This window comes from Ornithodoros turicata, chromosome 1 (assembly GCF_037126465.1).
Source record: "Ornithodoros turicata isolate Travis chromosome 1, ASM3712646v1, whole genome shotgun sequence".
Taxonomy (NCBI): Eukaryota; Metazoa; Arthropoda; class Arachnida; order Ixodida; family Argasidae; genus Ornithodoros; species Ornithodoros turicata.
Window position 1 is genome coordinate 107,768,093 of NC_088201.1, and position 6,135 is coordinate 107,774,227.

General features: G+C 44.9%; 1 long non-coding RNA gene across 1 annotated transcript; it reads left to right on the forward strand.

Annotated features, from left to right (window-relative positions):
- Positions 1 to 244: 244 nt before the first annotated feature.
- LOC135367502 (uncharacterized) lies at positions 245 to 1,225 on the forward strand. The gene is made up of 2 exons (XR_010414482.1): positions 245 to 480; positions 1,080 to 1,225. It is a non-coding gene; the product is annotated as an uncharacterized LOC135367502 (long non-coding RNA).
- Positions 1,226 to 6,135: the final 4,910 nt, after the last annotated feature.

The window sequence follows — 6,135 nt, forward strand, 5'->3', positions numbered from 1 at the left end:
ACTTGCGGGATCTTTTTATCTCTCTCCATTCTCGAGTGAGGACAAACATGGCAAAAGCGGCTCGTTATACATGGGGCTGGGGGCATTTTTTTCGATGTCGGTTGTTTGTTGGCGTAGAAATGTGATTGAAGACTTATTTTGACGGGAAAAACGTCCTCTTTCCAATGGCACTGGTCACCCGTACGCGCGACTTTCTGCTTTCTGGATGTAGCGCGAGGAGAGCATGGTGGACAGAGCCGTTACAGCCAGGTGGCGCCGTTGGAGCTTGGAATTCCTCCAGCTCATTTGGAAGGGAAATCATAGAAGCGTTCGGACGCATGTCCAGAGAGCTCTCGTTCGGGAAGCGTCTTTCGTCGTAGTTTTGGTGGTTTTGGTGCCCCGCAGTGCTGTGACTGTTTCATGCCTTACTAGTGGTATCTGGACCTGTTTCTGTGTGTGTACCTTGGAAGACCGAAAGCTGTTGGATTTCGTGAATTGAAGGTTAGTTGTGTGCATGTAATGCCATGTTTCGTGCACCTTTTGCTTTGTGTTCTTCCTAGCGTGTGGGTTCCTATAACTTTATCCGCTCAGTGCGATTATTACCCTATTGTTACCTATTTCCTTATCCTCCATCTGTAATCTTGTGCTCTTACCCTGTTGGTTAACCTGTATCATCACTTAACATCAGGTTGATATCATGTGTGATGCTTCTGCGGCCCTGCTACAGGGTACCGGTGCTCTAAAGATACAGATCTTCCTTTTTTGGTTATTAATTCATAATAACTCAGCTTGTGTCATGCATATTTTCCCCGAGTGTGGAAGGAATATGACAGAATGTAAATAGTTGCGGATATTATAACTCAACGTGCATTGTTTTCACCCTGTTCAGGTAATGCCTTACTGACACCCTTGCTGTAGCCCCAGTTGTCATAGTTAATTGATCTTACTGCTAACAAACAAAGCCATTGTCTTTGGACCTCAAGTAACAGCATATGTGGGAAGTCTGGTTAACCTGTGCACGAGTTTTGGCATATTTTATGTGACACATAATGTATTATCCCTTGTTAAATCTAGCTTCCTAACTCACTTTATTGTTTCAGATGCCTACAAGAAATATATCTTAGAGCTGTCATCTAGCATGATCTGTAAAGGTGTTGAAGACGCTGTACATCAGGCAAGAGTGTGATTGTTCAACAGACATGTCACAGGGATGATGAACGATATCAATAAAAAATAAAAAATAGAAGCTGCATGATTTGTTATTTCCTAATATACACAGCACAATAGGGTGCACAAATTATACGGGATCACAACGAGAGACTTGAACCTATTTGCATGTAGGACCCAACGTAGGTCCCACAATCAAATAGGATCCTGTTAATATGTAGGATCGCATTTGCATGTAGGTCCCACAACCAAATAGGATCCTGTTTATATGTAGGATCGCATTTGCATGTAGGACCCACAATTAAACAGGATCCTATTTGTATGTAGGTTCCTTCATCATGTAGGACCTGGTGTCATAATACCATATGGAGTCAAGTAGGAATTTCCAATAGGGCTGTGCACGAGTTTGGCATATTTTATGTGACACATAATGTATTATCCCTTGTTAAATCTAACTTCCTAACTCACTTTATTGTTTCAGATGCCTACAAGAAATATATCTTAGAGCTATCATCTAGCATGATCTGTAAAGGTGTTGAAGACGCTGTACATCAGGCAAGAGTGTAATTGTTCAACAGTCATGTCAGAGGGATGATGAACGATATCAATAAAAAATAAAAAATAGAAGCTGCATGATTTGTTATTTCCTAATATACACAGCACAATAGGGTGCACAAATTATACAGGATCACCACGAGAGACTTGGACCTATTTGCATGTAGGACCCAACGAAGGTCCCACAATCAAATAGGATCCTGTTTATATGTAGGATCGCATTTGCATGTAGGTCCCACAACCAAATAGGATCCTGTTTATATGTAGGATCGCATTTGCATGTAGGACCCACAATTAAACAGGATCCTATTTGTATGTAGGTTCCTTCATCAGGTAGGACCTGGTGTCATAATACCATATGGAGTCAAGTAGGAATTTCCAATAGGGCCGTTTCACAACATAATCATCTACACGGATATCGTGGAACCCACGTACGTGGGGAGCGGGAAAAAAACGATATTAAAAATACTACCCTTTTATTACGACAAGCACGTCGTCACCTACACGTTAGATAACATCCAGTATTTTAACCTGTCTCAGTTCGGAAGTCCCTCAGTGACGATTGTTCTCGCGGACGAAACGGGAAGACGTTTGCCGTTGCGGTCGAAAGGTAGAACCAATTTAACGTTGCATTTCAAATATGAACCGTAATTCCCCCAAAATAATTCCCGTGTACACGGGACCCCTTTTCCAACGAGGGGGCGGTGCGTTGAGCAACATATCCAAGTTTATCGTTCCCATGTAGTAGCAAATAAAACCGATCGCCAAGAGAACGTTGAAGCGCTTGGTGCGGAATTTGGCCGACGGCGAAGGAATATCGCGCACAGTAAAAAAGACGGCCATGGCAACGGGGAGAGACGTGCTGGATTCCATGGAGGGCTCTGGGAACAACAGCAATGGAAAGAAACGTTGCAAAAGACAACAAAAGGCGCCGACACACGACGCACCTGCAGATATTTTGGTATGCCGTGAAGGTCACACATCCGCTGCGCGCTCCGTCCATGATGACGTCAACGAAAGGAAAAATACAGTCGCAACGGTCACCGCATTGTCTTACGAGCGATATGATGATATTCGAACCCCCTTCCATTTCATACGGCGTGGAAGATACTTCGTACCAATTCTTTTATCGGGTCAACGGGGTAAATAATTTCGTGATCGAATTTTCTATTCAAAATTTACAAAGGGCACACTTTGATCTCTATGGTAGCTTCGTGTCTTTGACCGCGGGCATTGTTCGCGACGAAGGGGAAGAAATGGACGAGAAAGATGTCGTTTTTCTAATAAACCATCTGTTGAGTTTGCATGTTTAAGACGGTCACCGTTTATGCGAACAACCAGCTCGTCATTTCCAACGAGTTGTACGCCTACAGGAGTATTTTGGACATCGTGCTTCATTCCACGCCCCTTGATCAAGAAACCGTGCACGCGGCTGGACTCTTTGTCGAGGACGACGAACATTTAAAGGTACCGTAAAGCAGCAGAGGCCGAATTTCATTTAGCGTGGCTATTCGATAGTCCAAGCCATCAGTACAAAAACGGCGCAAATTTGGTGGTGCAAAAAACGGTGGTGCAGTTAATTAGAAAATCAAAATTAAAGATTACGGGCAACACTGTATCAGGTATTCGGAAGGGATCCGTACTCTCAGCCGCGTACAGCGGCAACCACGTTGCATGCGTATAACACTGGGCCCGACAGCCGAACAGCCCTGCGTTTCTTTTTCATTTTATTTCGCAAAAAAACACACTATAGTGTGTTTTTTATCACTGTTTATAAACAGTGATCTCAGCACTCCTATGGAAATATGATTCGAAATAATATAGCCACCAAAAGAACAAAACGCGACGAAATAGTGCTGCATACATAATACATATTCGACAGTGTTGCCCGCTGCACAGGGGGCTGTCTGACACCAGGCGTCGCGCCGCTGCACTACGCCGGATTTTTCGTGATAAATTAAAGATATTTAGAGAGCGTTGTCGGTCGTATGGTTCCACATATGGGATTTACAAGCAACAAAGTCTCAAGCCACGCTGCCAGCATATCCTGCTTGTCTACTGCTTTACAGTACCTTTAAAGATTTTTGTTCGCGTTTGTCGGAATGCAGTGGGAGTTACAGGAATACGACTGAGCCTTGGTTGTTTTTGTCACATGAAGTATTTTATTGTGCGACATACTGTTATGCAAGCAAGACGTACACAGGATGACATTAATATTGCTCCAGAATTTGCTCGAAGAAGCCTGATGATGTCGGACTGCCTCTGGCAAGGGCTGCTACTGGGATCTGGAGCTCAGTGGCTGCAAGATGAAAACAATTGGTATCAGATATACGGTTATGCATGTGAAAGTTGCAATGTAAATAGAAAGAATAAAGGTGCTATTGAACGCGAAAAATAAGACCGGTGGTAGGTATGTGAGAAGCTCGCAGTCATGGGGTGTGATGAGCGACCTTAGTACGAAAAATACCTTTTATTGCGCTGCTTCACAATTATATATTCAGACCGATTAGCCTGACAATCTTGGCTTTGGCGCTACGTACAGAACAGCTAATAAGTCAACGCGTCTGACAAAACTTGTCGAGCGAAATCACCAAGAATCAGACTTACAGTAGCGTCATACCTTTATACAGTACGACGTGAACGGGTATTTAATCATAACGTTTAGATGATATTGTTTCACGAAAAGAAATATAGTCTACCATCGTATCTGCAGAGCTACGCTGTCTGTCTTGGTCACCGCGTATTCCGGTAACTGTTAAGCAACTTATTCCCAATACACGAAGTGAATGCGGTGTTGTAAGGCAACAAGCAACGACAAATGACTTACCTCTCGGCAGTCGTTGACCAGGTATCGGGTACGAGGCGTTCGGACGCTCGAATAGTTTCTACACCAAGAAGCAGAGCACAAATGTTGCGCAGGCATCTTCCCTGGCAGCTGTGACTGTTCGAGGACGCTCACATGATACAGCTTGCGTTTTTAAACAGGAAAAATCAGAACTCATAGTCCAACACAACCGCTACACAACATGAGCCGTCGGTAACGGACGCCGGCGACTCCGCGGACGCCGGTTTCAACCGGCACAGCCGCCGCGCTGTCGCCTGTTCGAGCGCTCGCGAACAAATTTGAAAACAGCCAATCATCGCTCAGAAAACGAATTCATCCTCATGGGAACCAATCAGTAATCACTAGCCACCGGATGTCTCCATGACGTTCAATTTGTGACGTTTTCTGACGTCCGATGACGTGAAACGCATGAAGCGCCTCACTTTATCCCGCAAAGGAACTGGCGAGTTTCGGGCCCTTGATATAGTCGCCAGCGGCGCGCGTACGCGGAAGATCTCTGATTGGCTGCGCAATATATGTATAAATATTTAGATGCTCATTGGTCTAAAAAACTGGCGCCAGTTTCCTTCGCGCTGATTGGGCGAGAGTCATTTGACTGAGGAGCGAGCATCCGAACGCGCGAAGCGCTCAACGGAAGCAGTCGAACGGAGGAGAAAGAAAAACGACCACTCTAAACCCATAATAAGGAAGGAAGGACAGAGGAAAGGTCGCGTCTGTCCGGCCACGCGTGTTCTCTCGACTGCAACCGTTGTGCACGCAGACACTAGGGGGTAGTTTGAGAGCTTTGAATGCTTTAGATTTAGATTGTGGCGAACTGCTAAGGTGAGAACGGAATGGCACATCCACCTCATCATCACAACAGCGGGAAGAGAGAGAACATGACATGGAATCCCTGCACCTCCAAAGGACGCAGAAATCGTCAGAGAGGAAGTCTGCACTCTTTCCGACGTACTGCTGGTGAACGGTAAGACAAGTTTGATTACTTTTTCGTGGCTGAAGGAAGTAATGCAGGTTTATCACGTTAAGTGTATTACGTACAACATTTGCGAGTCACTCGGTACGTTAGCGGCGTTTCATTGTGCAGTGCATTGCCGTAACTTGTACGTTTCTGATATGCCGTTAATCAAATTATGTGTGGTTATGCTCGCTGTCCCTCATGGGCGTCGCAGCCGTTCATTCACTGTGATCTGCGAACATTCTTGACGAATGCCTTGGTGTTCAAATACGAAATCAAGATCGATTGCCTATCATAGCAGTGATTTTCGTGCAGAGTTACGGACCATCAATATATTTTTTGTTTTGTTATAGTTCTCCCGCAACCATCGGCAACAACGACGCACATAGCTCAGCATGGGCTTTTGAACTGCCCTTCGATGTCGAAGCACCTAAAGCTCCAGTGAAGCCTGTTACAAGACGTAAAAAGATATGTACTGTAGATTTTCGAGGCAGTTCCCGAAGACAAATAAAGTTGATTTGTCATACACCATCGCTTTTTGATTGTTTGCTTTGGGACAGCATGATCGTTGCTCTACAGCAAGACAGCAAGCGCCGAAGACAAACCACAAACGGACGAGGCTGGGGGTGTAGGG